This window comes from Moschus berezovskii, chromosome 17 (genome assembly GCF_049115385.1).
Source record: "Moschus berezovskii isolate FMDL1 chromosome 17, NW_MosBer_1.0, whole genome shotgun sequence".
In the NCBI taxonomy this organism is placed as follows: domain Eukaryota; kingdom Metazoa; phylum Chordata; class Mammalia; order Artiodactyla; family Moschidae; genus Moschus; species Moschus berezovskii.
In genome coordinates this window covers 47520814-47536047 of record NC_142476.1, presented here as the reverse complement: position 1 = coordinate 47536047, position 15234 = coordinate 47520814, and the positions used below count along the sequence as shown (strand labels likewise).

Genomic DNA, 15234 nt, shown 5'->3' with positions numbered 1-15234 from the left:
TTGGCAGGTGGGTTCTTAACCACTGGACCACCAGGGAAGTCCTGGACATGTTTTCCTTCTCCTGGTTATATGCCTAGGAATGAAATTGCTGGGTCATATTTTTACTCTGTGCTTAACTTTTTGAGGAACCGCTGAAGTATTTACAACAGTGGCTGCACCATTTTACAGTCCCACCAACACTGGGAACATAACACTGCGAATTTTCCACATCCTCTCCAACATTTATTTTCTGGTTTTTTGAACAGTGGTATCTTATTGAAGTTCTGATTTCATTTCCTTAACAGTTAAGGATGTTGAACATCTTTTCAGTGTGCTAATTAGCAATTTGTATATCTTCTTGGAGAAATGTCTATTCAAATCATTCAGTCCATTTAAAAAATATTTTATTTTTATTTATTTATTTGTCTGTGTGGGATCTTTAGTTACAGCATGCAAACTCTTAGTTGCAGCATGTGGGATCTAGTTCCCTGACCAGGGCTTGAACCTGAGCCCTCTGCATTGAGACCTCGGAGTCTCAGCCACTGGACCACCAGGGAAGTCCTGGTTCGTTTCTAAATTGGTTTACATCTTTTTGTTACTGAGTTGTGAAATTTCTTTATATATTCTGGATACTATCAGATCTATGATTTGTAAATATTTTCCCCATTCTGTAGCCTACTTTTTATATTCTTGATAGTGTCTTTTGATACACAAAGGTTTTAATTTGGATGGAGTCAAATGTATTTATTTTTTTCTTTTCGTGCTTGTGCTTTTGGTGTCCTATTTAAAAGACAGTTGTCTAATTCCAGGTCTTGAAGATTTACACCCATGTTTCCTTCTAAGATTTTAATAATTTTGGCTCTAACATTTCTGTCTTGGATACATCTGAGTTGATTTTTGTGTAAGCTATGGCATGTGGATATCCACTTGTCCTAACACCTTTGGTTGAAAAGATGTCATTTTCACCTAAGTCATAACAACTGTCAGCAGATCACTTCAAAACTGTCAGCAATGTGGTGCTTTTAGAGAATGTTTTCAGATGTCATGGCCACCCAGTGCACTGCCTCACCCTTGGCTGTGCTTCTTGTTACCTTAAAAAAAAATTATATATATATATAAACCCTTAGGGTGTGGTCAGGGCTGTCAAAACTGCTGCCTTAGCTGAGCTCAAACCTAGCTAGGATTGGGAAACAAAATTCCCATGTCAGCGTGAAAACTTCAATCTGTCTGCTGCTGTGGAACTAGGACTCCAGACGTGTAATACCTGGGGCCACAGGGGTGGAAAGGACCCCAAGCCCTCCCCCAGTTTTCAGCACCCCCAGCATGAGAGCAAGGTGACCCTCCATCCACCATCCTAGGGTGAAAGTCAGGGCTAGGATAGGGTGAGGCAAGAGAGGACTGCGGGGCAAAAAATGTAATGAGATCTCTCTCATCCTGTCTGCTCCATGGGCAGAAGGTAAGCTCATAGTTCCAGTAGACAGGTACAGATGTGAGAGTTGGACCATAAAGAAGGCTGAGCACCAAAAATTTGATGCTTTCGAACTGTGGTGCTTGAGATGACTCTTGAGAGTCCCTTGGACTGCAAGGAGATCAAACCAGTCAATCCTAAAGGAAATCAACCCTGAATATTCATTGGAAGGACTGATGCTGAAGCTCCAATACTTTGGCCACCTGATGTAAAGAGCTGATACACTGGAAAAGACCCTGATGCTGGGAACAATTGAGGGCAGGAGGAGAAGGGGGCAACAGAGGACGAGCTGGTTGGATGGCATCACTGACTCAATGGACTCGAATTTGAGCAAACTCCGGGAGACAGTGGAGGACAGAGGAGCCTCACGTGCTGCAGTCCAAGGGGTCACGGAGAGTTGGACAGGACTTAGCAGCTGAACAACAGTCTGGGCTCTTCGGGGTGGGCTAGGGCTGCTTTTAGCCACCAGGGGGCAGTGTGGGAGCTGTCCTGAGCCCCTTAGCCTCTCTGCTTGATCCTGCCTGCTGGGCCCATCCCGCTGGCTCTAACCAGCTGGTCAGCCTCCCAGCTCTCCCCTCCAGCCCCCGTTGACTCTACTCTGGCCAAGGTGGTCCAGGGCTCTGGGCAAAGCTTGGAGAGTGGAGCTGTCACTGGGTGAAGGGAAATTCCCAGATAGCAGGTCCCTTCTGCTCTTCCCTTGTTGCACAGGTGCTGTGTTGAGGCCAGTCCAGAGGCCACCACAGCACCAAGGGGACATGGCCCCAGGGACCTTGTCCTGGCTTGCTTTGCTCTCTGAACATTTTAGGACGCATGTTCCTCCCTTCCATTTCGTTAATGTCGAGGACTTTTGTTCAGTCTTTCCAGGGATGAAGGAAACAAGAAAGAAACAGGCAGAGAGACACGCCTCCTGTTTTGCTGTGCTTCCCCTAAAACCAAACTCTGGGGTCAAGCCGTGGGTCTCAGCTCTCCTGCCCCAGCCTCCCAGGGCCTCAGTCCAGCATGGCCGTGTTGGACGTCACCGGAAAACCAGCACAGGAGCGCTGGGATGGCTCTTTCTGGGCGATGCTGGCAGGCAGACTGGAAAGGAGCAGGGCCCAGGTGGCTGCATGGGGAGGACGAGTCCAGGAGCCCTGCCCCCAAGGAAACAACTTCTGTGCTCAGATGGCAGTTCGACCTGGGAATTTCCCACACCCTGAGTGACGGCACCTGTTTCCAAGGGTGCTCTGGGGTTGGGTTTCTGGCCTTGAAGTCTGCTCTGCCCTGTTCTCTGTTCCTCTCTGATTTCATTCAGGGAGAATCAGCAGTGACTTGAGAGGCAGGGAGGCCTGGTCTGGGGAGAGACAGTCTGGGGTCGGGTGGGGGGGTGGCGGGGCAGTGATCATATCCTTCAGTCTCTCCCTTCTGGCATCACGCTCACACCTTCCCCCAGCTTTTCCAGAAAGTTGATCCCACCTTATCTGCCAACATCAGATGCAACCAACCTCCAGACAAAAGGTGCTGAAGTACTTGTCAGAAAGAGCCCGTGGCATCAAAAGATTTTTGTAGCACTTGCTTCAGCAGCACAAACACTAAAATTGGAATGACACAAAGATTAGCATGGCCCCTGCACGAGGATGACACCCAAACTGGTGAAGAGCTCCATATTTGGGGGGTCGGTTGTAAAGATGTAGATGGACCTAGAATCTGACATACAGAGTGAAGTAAGTCAGAAAAAGTAGTATCATGTATTAAAGTATAGCTATGCAATCCAGAAAAACTGCTACAGATGAACCTATTCCCAGGGTAGGAACAGAGAAGTGGATGTACAGAACGGACATATAGACACAGCAGGTGAAGGGGAGGGTGGGATGAATTGGGAGATTAGGATTGACATATACACACTACCATGTGCAAAATAAACAGCTAGTGTGAACCTGCCACCAAGCACAGGAAGCTCAACTCAGTACTCTGTGATGACCTAAAGGGGTGGGATGGTGGTCATGGAGGGTTAGATGTGTATGTATTTTTGTATATACACATATAGCTGGGCTTCCCGGGTGGCACAGTGGTAAAGAATCCACCTACTGATGCAGGAGACTCAAGAGACTCAAGTTCAATCCCTGGGTCAGGAAGATCCCCTGGAGAAGGAAATGGCAACCCACTCCAGTATTCTCGCCTGGAAAATCCCAAGGACAGAGGAGCCTAGCAGCCTCCATGGAAAGAGTCAGACATGACTGAACAACTAAGCACACACACACATACATATAGCTGATTCATTTCACTGTACAGCAGAAACTAACACTGTAAAGCAATTATACTCCAACAAAAAAATATATAGCTGGACTTCCCCGGTGGTTCAGTGGTTAAGAATCTGCCTGACAATGCAGGGAACACAGGTCTGATGCCACATGCCAGCTAAGCCTGTGTGCCACAACTACTGAGCCAGAGCTCTAGAGCCTGTGAGCAATAACTTCTGAAGCCCAGGTGCCCTAGGGCCCATGGTCTGCAAGAAGAGAAGCCACCACAATGGTGTTTGGGCTCAAGAACCACAACTAGAGAGTAGCCCCCATTCATTACAACTAGAGAAAGCGCATGGGCAGCAATGAAGACCCGGTGCAACCAAAAATAAATTAACTAAAATTTTAAAAATTATAATAAATTTTAAAAAATCTGGCTAAATAGAAAAAAAATTAAAAAATAAAAGACCCTTGTCTCTGGCCAGTTCCTCCATAAGATCTAGAAATATTAGCACTGGAGGACTCTGAATCCTGGAGCAGAAATAGAGATACCGGCCAAAAGAGCAGAGGCTTGACCCTCACTTGTCTGGCTTCCCTGGTGGCTCAGACGGTAAAGAGTCTGCCTGCAATGAAGGAGACCCAAGTTTGATTCCTGGGTTGGGAAGATCCCTTGGAGAAGGAAATGGCAACCCACTCCAGTATTCTTGCCTAGAAAATCCCATGGACGGAGTAGCCTGGCAGGCTACAGTCCATGGGGTCGAAAAGAGTCGGACATGACTGAGTGACTTCACTTCTTTTCTCTGGCCTCAGGGGAGGCTGTGTACTGGGGGCTCGCAGTTTGGGGTGCAGCCCCTCCTGTTGAAAGAAGGCCATTTGCTCAGCTTGCTCTGCTGCTGCTAAGTCACTTCAGTCGTGTCCGACTCTGTGCTACCCCAAAGACGGCAGCCTACCAGGCTCCCCTGTCCCTGGGATTCTCCAGGCAAGAACACTGGAGTGGGTTGCCATTTCCTTCTCCAATGTGTGCAAGTGAAGTTGCTCAGTCGTGTTCGACTCACAGTGATCCCATGGACTGCAGCCTACCAGGCTCCTCCATCCATGGGATTTTCTAGGCAAGAGTACTGGAGTGGCTTGCCATTGCCTTCTCCGTTGCTCAGCTTAATCCACTGATTAACATGGGATTCATGTCTCCATTCTCATATCACTTCAAGTGACCCTGGAATACAGAGACTTAGTAATTACACTGACCCCAAGTGTTGGAATCCAAATTGAAATGCCCCTGCCCTTGTGGGTGTCCTTTGTCTGAACCACACCTGGCAAATAAGGGCGACCAACTCTGTATTCACAAAGCTTACTGCCCATTCACACAAGGGGGTAGGGAGCTCTTCAAGACTGTTGGCACGTGAGATTTGGAACAAAATCCCCCAATGAACTGCACATAGACTGGGGGTGACATGTCATCAGACAGCCCTTGAGATCTTGGGATGCAGCTTTTGCCAGAAATGTCTGGGGCTTCACTGGCTGTCCAGTGGTGAAGACTCCATGCTTCCAATGCAGGGGGGACGGATTTGATACCTAGTCAGGGAAGTGAGATCCTGTCTGCTGCACAGCATGGCAAAAAAAATTTTTTAATTTAAAAAAGAAAGAAATGATGTCTTTCACCCACAAGCCCACAGCAGAGCAGCTGCATTTGTCAAACCAACAGTGATGCTGGAAATTCATGCAGGCACTTCCACAGACTAACTCCCTCCCTTGATTTTTTTTTTCTCTATAAGGGATTTCTCCTCCACCTCCTCTTCTTCCTCCTCCACCCCTAGATGTTACAAGGAAACATCTGTGGGATAACAAAATATAATAAAAGTTTACAAGATACCAAGCTTATAAAGTTTTGTGTACAAGTCAATGTCATGGTTCCTGCCTCTTCTGAGATGGTGGATGGAAGCTTTGTTCTCTTGTCTCTTGCTTTCTCCTTTGGATCAAATTAGCCCCAGGGAGTGTGCGACCCTCAGCAGAGCCCAGGGTGCCCTCCGTGTGTTTCCTTCCACCTCCTCTCCAGTCACCCTAGGGGCTCCTCATCCTTCTAGGAATGAGACAGCTATAGACAAGCGAACAAAGCTTCCATCCACCAGGCCCCCTGCATTGGGAACACAGAGTCTTAACCACTGGACCACCAGGGAAGTCCCCTTCTTAGTTTTTTTAAGCACCTGGGTCAGGACCTTGTCAGGGACTGAATTTTATTTTATTTGGCCACATCACAAGGTTTGTGGGATCTTAGTTCCCAGACCAGAGATGGAAACCGGGCCCTTGGGAGTGAAAGCATAGAGTCTTAATCACTGGGCTGCCAGGAAATTACCAGGGGCCTGATTTTTTTTTTTTTTTAAAGACGTACCTTAAAAAAATTTTATTTATGTATGTATTTATTTTTGGCTGTGCTAGGTCTGCATTTCTGTGTGTGTTTTCTCTTATTGCAGAGAGTGGGGCCTGCTCTTCATTTCAGCGCTCAGGGTTCTCATTGCAGAGGTTTCTCTTGTTGTAGAGCTCGGATTCTGGGCCGTGGGGACTCAGTAGTTGTGGTGGAAGGGCTTCGTTGCTCCAAGGCATGTGAGGTCTTCCCGGACCAGGGATCAAATCTGTGTCCCTTGCATTGGCAGGTGGATTTACTGGACCACCACGGAAGTCCTAGGGGGTAGATTTTAAGGGTAAACACAGTTTATGGAGCAGAGACAAGCTGAAGCTAAGTACTATTGCATTGTTTAGTTGCTAAGTTGTGTCCAACTCATTTGCAACCCTGTGGACTGTGGCCCTCTTGGCTGCTCTGTCCATGGAATTCTCCAGGCAAGAACACTGGAGTGGGTTGCCATTTCCTCCTCTAAGGGATCTTTCCGATTCAGTGATCAAACCCGAGTCTCCTGAATTGGCCGGCAGATTCTTTACCACTGAGTCAACTGGCAAGCCAAACTACTGCTGAAGTAGAAATCCTGGGGAGGGCTGGGATGGTGCGTCAGAGGCTTGATGGACCAGTTGGTGGCAGTGTGGAGTCTGGAGAGAACAAGGATTTAGAGTCCACTTGGTTCAGGACTTTTCATTTGCAAATGGCAGTGAGCAATTCAAATGAGCTCAAACCAAAAAGAACACTTACTGACTTATGGCTTCAGGCAGGACTGGATCCAGAAGCTGGAAGGCTGTCGCCAGGACTCAGGAGCTCTCCGTCTCTCCACTCTGCTGTCTTCTGTGCTGGCTTTACCCACAGTCAGGCTCTCCAGGCTTGGCGGCCCCCACATCTGTTTATGTTCAGCTCAGCGGCCCCAGCTTTCCTCTCCCAACTGTTCCAGCCAAAATCCTAAGCCTGATTCTTATTGGCTTGAATTGGGTCATGTGCCCATCCTTATGCCAATCATTGAGGGTGAAATTACTGCTTAGGCCTGGGTCACATGTTTACCCCAGATTCTGGGGTCAGATGAGCCTCACTCGATGTGAACTCAATGTGAACCCAATGTGAACCCAGTTCACTCAGTGTGAACTGGGACCTCCCCAGTGGTCCAGTAGCTAAGACTCTGGACTCCAAATACTGCTGGTCCGAGTTCAATCCCCGGTCAGGAAACTAGAGTTCACATGACGCAACTAAGAATTTCCACACTGCAACTAAAGATTCTGCATGCTGCAACTAAGACCCAGCACAGTCAAATAGATGAGTATTAAAAAAAAAAAAAAAAAAAAGCCCACACAATATGAACTAAAATCAAGGGGCATTTCCCAAAGGAAGATGCAACTAGAAAAAGGGTGAATGGATGGTAGGCAAACTTCAAACCCACTCGCTCAGAGCAGCAACTTCTGCCACCACCTGGCTGTGTGACTTTGTCCAGGCCCCTTACCTTCTCTGAGCCTCAGCTGGAAACAACTTGTTTCAGTCTTCATGTCCTTTCCTTTATAAAAACAAAGATGTGACAGAGGTATCCGGGGGCTCCTACTGTATTTGAAACTTCCACTGGGCTAGATTACGAGATGACTTATTAATAATTTGGTTCCTTTGGCCTTGATAAGCAACGGATAAGGAAGAGGAATGGAAAACAATGATGCTGGCAAAGCATCGGAGTTTGCTTCCTCCTACGTTTCCTTAGAAGTGTTCGGCAAAGGGAAAGACTAAGTGGAGCCTGGATGAAGGAGGCCCAGCTCAGGGCACAGGGGAGCAGGCAGCCCTGTCAAGGTCCTGGCCTGGCTGAATTTGTGTTAGAATCTCAGTTCACCCTCTGGGGCCTTGGAGCACTCAGGGCTGAGCACAGATGGAGTCTGGCATCTCCATCTGGCCCTCTGTTCTTCTTGGGAAGGTCTGAGCCAAGGGGTCCTTACAAGTTTGGACAGCATCTGGACAAGGTAGCATGTTGGTTTCAGGGTCCCAGGCACAGCTGGTCCCTGAGCACAGTTCTGCGAGGTGGCTACTTTCCCTTGGAGTCCCCAGGGCACTGCTGGAGGCTGGCCTGTGTGCAGCTGACAGCTGACCTATTTATGAGTAACCTTTCTTTACCACCGCTCTGCTGGTGACAAGGCTGGATGCATCGTGGTTCAGAAGGGGTGAGGGATGACCCATCGCTCCTTCTGTTTCCCAGTGACTCAAAACCGGTTTGCCTGGAGCTGTGAATAAAGCCCCAGATTCTTCCAGCTACTCCTCCCAACTTCTCTCTTCTCTTCCTGGCATCACTTATAGGAGGGTTTCTTTGCTGTTATGCTTATCACAGTTTCCTACAGAGTTGTTTAAATTTTTTATTGGTGTACAGTTGACCTACGATGCTTTGTTAGTTTCAGGTGTACAGCAAAGGGACTCTGTTATACATCTACATATGTCTCTTTTTAAAATTCTTTTCCCATATAGGTCATTACAGAGTACTGAGTAGAGTTCCCTGTGCCATACAGTAGGTTCTTATTAATTATCTATTTTATGTATTATAGTGTATATATGTAAATCCCAATCTTCCAATTTATCCATCCCCTCTCCCATAGAGTTTTAGTCTCAAAGTGTATCAGAGTGACCTTTCCTGCACAGTCATTAGCCATCACATGCATACACGCTGCGTGCTATGTCGCTCAGTCATGTATGACTCTTTTGACCCCATGGACTGTTGCCAGCCAGGCTCTTCTGTCCATGGGATTTCCCAGGCAAAAATACCAGAGTGGGTTGTCATTTCCTACTCCAGGGGATCTTCCCAACCCAGGGATGAAACCTGTGTCTCTTCCGTCTCCTGCATTGGCAGGCAGGTCCTTTACCTCTTACGTTACCTGGGAAGCCCCTAAGCCATCACACTATGACTGAAAATGCAACAGAAAATACATGGAAACATGAACCATTATTCAAGAAGAACAAACTGACCACCCTTCTGGTTCCAGTCACTAGGGGGTCTCTGCTCTGCTGAGTTCACTGTGTCTGCTCCCAGAGTATGACTCCCAGAGGACTCAGCCCATGGTCCCTCTAACTGTTGGTCTTTGGGACCCACGTCACGACTTTCCATCTGTTGCCTCCCACCAACTATCTGCCACCTCGGTCCTCAGTCCACAGTTGGGGGTGGGGGTGCAAGGCAGTAGTAGCACCATCCCTGAAACAATGTGTGCAAGTCAGATGGTGACCGCAGCCATGAAATTCAAAGAAACTTGCTTCTTGGAAGGAGAGGTATGACAAAACGAGGCAGCATATTAAAAAGCAAAGACATCACTTTGCTGACAAAGTTCCGTATAGTCAAGGCTATGGTTTTTCCAGTAGTCATGTGCAGATGTGAGAGTTGGACCATAAAAAAGGCTAAGCACTGAAGAACTGATGTTTTCAAATTGTGGTGTTGAGAGTCCCTTGGACTGCAAGGAGATCAAACCAGTCAATTGTAAAGCAAATCAGTTCTGAATCTTCATTGGAAGGACTGATGCTGAAGCTGAGGCTCCAATACTTTGGCCACTGGATGGGAAGAGCCAACTCATTGGAAAAGACCCTGATACTGGGAAAGACTGATGGCAAAAGGAGAAGGGGAGGCAGAAGATGAGACAGTTAAACAACATCACTGACTCAAAGGACGTGAGTTTGAGCAAACTCCAGGAGACAGTGGAGGACAGGGGAGCCTGGTGTGTTGCAGTCCCTGGAGTTGCAAAGAGTTGGACACAACTCAACGAGTGAACAACAGCATGACTTACCTTTGTTCAGATATTGACAGGTCACAAAGCTCATTCACTACACTATCTGTTCTACTTAGACCACCGGTAACACTGGTTCCTACCATTTTTACTTTTTCCTGGAGGATTGGCTGAAGGAATTGATTGACAAAGGGGTTGAGTTAGTTACAAATGGGTTAAGGTTTGTGATCTCTGTAGTTCCGCCTTTGGATGAACTAGTCCACTAGTTAAAGAAACAAGATAGGATCTTGAAAGTCTTGAACTATTTATATCTGTGCTTTTCTTTTTCCGGTTTCCTTTGCAACTCCTCCCTTAAGAGAAGGCATCTGAGTTGCTGGAGGCACAGTAGGAAAGCAAAGGCAAAGAAACAGTCAATAGCCCCTTGGGCCGTACTCAGCAGGGAAAAGCCAGGGAAACATCAGAATCACACTGAGAGACTCAGGCAAGAGGATGGAGAAAGAAGACTCCCCCTTAGGTATGCCCAGACCACGGGAGAGTCCACCAGGGCTGGGGCAGCAGGGAAGAATGGGGTTGGGGGTGACCTGAGCAGAGGTGGTGGAGCAGAGGTGCAGAGCAGGTCAGTCCCCGGGAGACCCTCCCTGAAAGTATTGCCCCTCCCCCACTCACCCTCAGTTGACAGTGTGAAGCATCTGGTATGGGGTGGGGAGAGGCGCAAGTAGTTTCCTGGGGCTGCCATAACAGATGACCACCAACTGGGTATCTTCAAACAAAACAGATTGTCACACAGTTCTAGAGGCCGGGAGCCCGAGGTCAAGGCGTCAGCAGGGTGTGGTCTCTACCTCAGGCTCTGGGGAGGATGCTTCCTGGCCTCTTCTACATGCTAGCATCCTTGGCCCTAGGCGGGAGGATGCTTCCTGGCCTCTTCTACATGCTAGCATCCTTGGTCCTAGGCTTGCAGCTGCATCACCCAAACCGACCTCTGCCTCCATCGTCACAAGGCCTTCTCCTTCGTGGACATCTCTAAATCTCTCCTTAGAAGAACACCAGTCACTGGATTTAAGGCCCACCCTATTCCAGTATGACTTCATTTTTACCTTCATTTTTTTAATGTGTTTTTATGTTATTTTTTGGCCTCATCGAGAGGCATGTGGGAATCGAAGTTCCCTAACCAGGGACTGAAACTATACCCCCTGTCTTGGAAGCATGGAGTCTCAAATATTTATTTTTATTTATTTGTTTGGCTGTACTGGATATTAGTTGTGGCATGCAGGCTCTTAGTTATGTGGGATCTATTTCCCTGACCAGGGATCAAACTTGGACCCCCTGCACTGGGAGCATGGAGTCTTAACCACTGGACCACCAGACCTCATTTAGAAAAAAAAATTTTAAGACTTTTAAAAATTGAAATATTTTTGATGTACAATATTATATAAGTTACAAGGGTACAGTGTAATGGTTTGCAATGTTTAAAGTTCATACTCCACTTGCAGTTATTAAGAAATATAGGCTATATTCCCTGTGTTGTATAATATATCCTTATAGCTTATTTTTTGCATAATAGTTTGTATCTCTTAAGCCCCTGGGGCTTCCCAAGTGGCACAGTGGTAAAGAATCTGTCTGCTGGGAGATGCAAGAGACGTTGGTTCAATCCCTGGCTTGGGAAGATTCCCTGGAGAAGGAAATGGTAACCCACTACAGAATTCTTGACTGGAAAATTCCATGGACAGAGGGACCTACCTGGTGGGCTAGAGTCCATAGAGTCTCAAAGAGTCAGACATGACTGAACACATACCATACCAAACCCCGACCCCTCCTTGCCCCTCCCCCTTCCCTCTTCCCACTGGTAACCACTAGTTTGCTCTGTCTGTGAGTATGTTTCTTTCTTTGCTATATTCACTAACTTGTTGTATTTTTTAGATTCCACATATAAGTGATGCTATATCATAGTATGACCTCCTTTTGACTGTATCTGCAAAAAGCCTATTTGCAAATGAGGTCACATTCACAGGTTCTGGGGGCTGGGACTAGGTCATGCATTTTGGGAGAGGAGGACATAATTTAATCTACACCAGGGCCCTTCAGGGCCCTGCTGAAGCTAAAACTCCAATACTTTGACCACGTGATGCAAAGAACTGACTCATTGGAAAAGACCCTGATGCTGGGAAAGATTGAAGGCAGGAGGAGAAGGGGACAATGGAGGATGAGATAGTTGGATGGCATCACTGACTCAATGGACATGAGTTAGAGCAAGCTTTGGGAGTTGGTGATAGGGAAGCCTGGCGTGCTGCAGTCCATGGGGTTGCAAAGACTTGGACATAACTGAGCGACTGAACTGAACTGAGGGTCCTTCGGGGAGAAGATGACAAATGCCAGTGTCCTGGGGCACCCAATCTAGCAGGCTAGGCTTGTGTGAATAACAACGTGGAGGCCAGTGTGGCTGGAGCAAAATGGGCCAGGATGAGAGAATCCAGGAATGAAACTGGAGAAAAAACACATGTAGATCAAGGAGCACTTTGTAGGCCCCTGGTTAATCCTCTGGGTTTTCTCTGACTTACTTGAAGGTCAGTGGGGGAGTTTATTGGAAGGACTGATGCTGAAGCTGAAACCCCAATACTTTGGCCACCTGAGGCGAAGAGCTGACTCATTGGAAAAGACCCCGATGCTGGGAAGGACTGAAGGCAAAAGGAGAAGAGGGTGACAGAGGATGAGTTGGCTGGATGGTATCGCCAACTCAATGGACATGAGTTTGAGCAAACTCCGGGAGATGGTGAAAGACAGGGAAGCCTGGTGTTCTGCAATTCATGGGTTGCAAAGGGTCAGTCATAACTGAGCGACTGAACAAGGCAAAATCTTACTAAGTTTTAAAACCATCCATCTTATGGCTCTAATGAGGATAGACTGTCAGAGGTGAGGAGACAAATATGAGGAAAATAAACCAAGATCCAGGTGAGAAATGGCAGCTTCTGGACTAGGGCAGAAACCCTGGAGGTTGTTAGATGTGCTCAGTGCCTGTTTCTATGTTCAAGGTGGGATTCACTCACAGAGTCCATGTGTGGTATGTAAGGAAGGGAATCAAGGATGATTCCAGGGGCTTCCCTGGTGGTCTGGTGGTTAAGAACTCTATACTTCCCCTGCAGAGGGTGCAGATTTGATCCCTGGTTGGGGAACTAATATCCCACATGCTTCAATACATGGCTGAGGGGATAAAAAAGAAAAGGATGATTCCGAGAGATACTATACTGTTTTGGAAGACATCTCCTATGTTCTCTTTGCTGCAAGTAATAATAAATCCTTCCTTCTCCTGATTAAGAAAAAAAAAAAAAGGATGAGTTCATGATTCTTGCCTTGAACAATTGGAAGGATGGAGTAGCTATCAAGTGAGATGAGGAAATTCAGGAAAGGAGCAGGCACAAAGAAATGAAAGCTTAGCTCGATCTTGACCCTTGTAAGTGTAAGATGCCCATTTGACTTCCATGTAGGCATATATGAGTCTCCAGTTCTGGGAAAAGGTCTGGGCTGGACATATACATTTGGCAATGGTTAGTGTATAGTTTCATTTGTTTCTTTTCCAGTCATGCCATGAAGGATCTTAGTTCCCTGACCATATATCAAACCCTTGCCCCCAGCAGTGGAAGCCTGGACCTCTAACCACTGTACCGCCAGGGAAATTCCCGTATAGTTTCATCCACAGTTGTAAGTGCAGATGTAGCACCCAAGTTGTGAGTGTAGAGAGACAAGAGAAGAAAGCTGAGGTCTGGGCCTTGGGCAATCCAATGTTTGGAGATGGGGAGACTGAAAAGGAAAGCAGTTCCCAGATTTCCCTCCAGTTTAAATATTTGTATTTGTTATATTCAACACTTTAGATAATTGAAGTTGTATTTTGTGTGGGGTGAGAAAGAAGATTCCACACTGATTCCCACCTCCCTGCCCCCTAGAAAGTCACAGTAAATAACTTTTATCTGGAAGGACTCTTTCAGGTCTAATTCCCCAACTTAATAACTAAGGATGGACCATTCTGCCATGCATCCATGTCTTCACTGGCAAAATTGCAGCACTGGACCAAAGTAATTCAAGATGACCCACTCAAATCTGTTCTCAGAAATGCAGTGCAGCTTATTTACCAGCCTCAAAGGAGTGCCATGCAGTTAGTGAAATGCCAAGCATCAGTAGGCTTCCAAGGTACCTGCTAGATCCTAAGTAATGCTCCCCTCCCAGGAAAAAGGTTGGTATGGAAAGGGAACAAATATTTGTGCAATAGACCAATTGTTACAGATGGTTCAGACATTCTTATCTTTTGTGAATAAGTACAAGTTCTGATTTTGAGTTAAGATGTGAATAAAGAATGCTCTTTATCTTAACTCTTAAGAGTTAAGATGCTCTTTTTAATGAGCCTCAAAAGTTGACTTGTGTTCCTCCATAAGGGACAGGTTGACAAAGGGGGATATCCATCAGAATCTCAATGATCTGGCTAATATATCCCTTGTACATTTCCTCAGTGCAAGGAACCATCCTATAAATGTTAACTGCACCTTATTCTTTTGGATGATTTATTGCATTTATATAATTCCTTTAGAATTTTTGTGCTTTTGATTGATTTCATTAGAAACACAAAATATTTTATTACAGAAAATACCTTCTAAGATTTTTTACATTTCTTCAGCTTTCCTTTTTTTTTATATGAAGGCTTTTATGAATGTACATTAATAACAAGGAAATGCAACTTGGATTACTGATTTCTGAGGTTTATAGTGAAGGTAACATGATTTTGAACATCAGTTTGCCACATTAGAATGGATATAGCATTTATCTGACAGGTGATAATTACTTGAAACAAGGAAATGCTGAAGGGTATCTGGTTAAGAGTCAGACATGACTTAAGCAACCTTGCATGCATCTGGTCAAACCAGTGAAGCATTTGTAATCTAAAGATTCCATATCCTGAATCAGATCTTTGTCAACAAATAATGGTAACACAAAGATATCTGTGAAATTATTTATAAATTAGCCAAGTTAAGAACAAGCCAAATGATCCTATACAGACTATAACCTTTTAGATAAGCACTATTAAATAATGAACTGTAAAACAGAGAGAACCATAATATATAGATGGGTAATGATTATAATGAACATTCTTAATAGTCTTGGCATCCATCAGAAAACCTATAACTTCTATGACATAGTGAAGAGACTGTTTTGGACTCAAATCAAAATACTTTAATTAAATGGTAATATTTTACCAGTTAAAAACCAAGAATGAACTACTTTTTATTGCTGCAAGGTATAAACAGAATTCATAAGAAGGGATTTTGAGGAGTGTGCAATTAAATCACACTCAGGGAGAAAGAGCTTCATTGGCTGGAAGCAGTTTCTGCATTTGTGAATTTGAAGGTGAACCAATACACTTCTTGGAAGAGAAATTTCCTTTTCCAGAAACAGCCAGGACCTCTTTTTGTTGTGCCACCAAAT

At 45.9% G+C, this 15234-nt stretch overlaps 1 pseudogene; it reads left to right on the top strand.

Annotated features, from left to right (window-relative positions):
- The first annotated feature begins 2995 nt into the window (after positions 1-2995).
- Positions 2996-3095, top strand: LOC129551844 (U6 spliceosomal RNA; annotated as a pseudogene).
- Positions 3096-15234: the final 12139 nt, after the last annotated feature.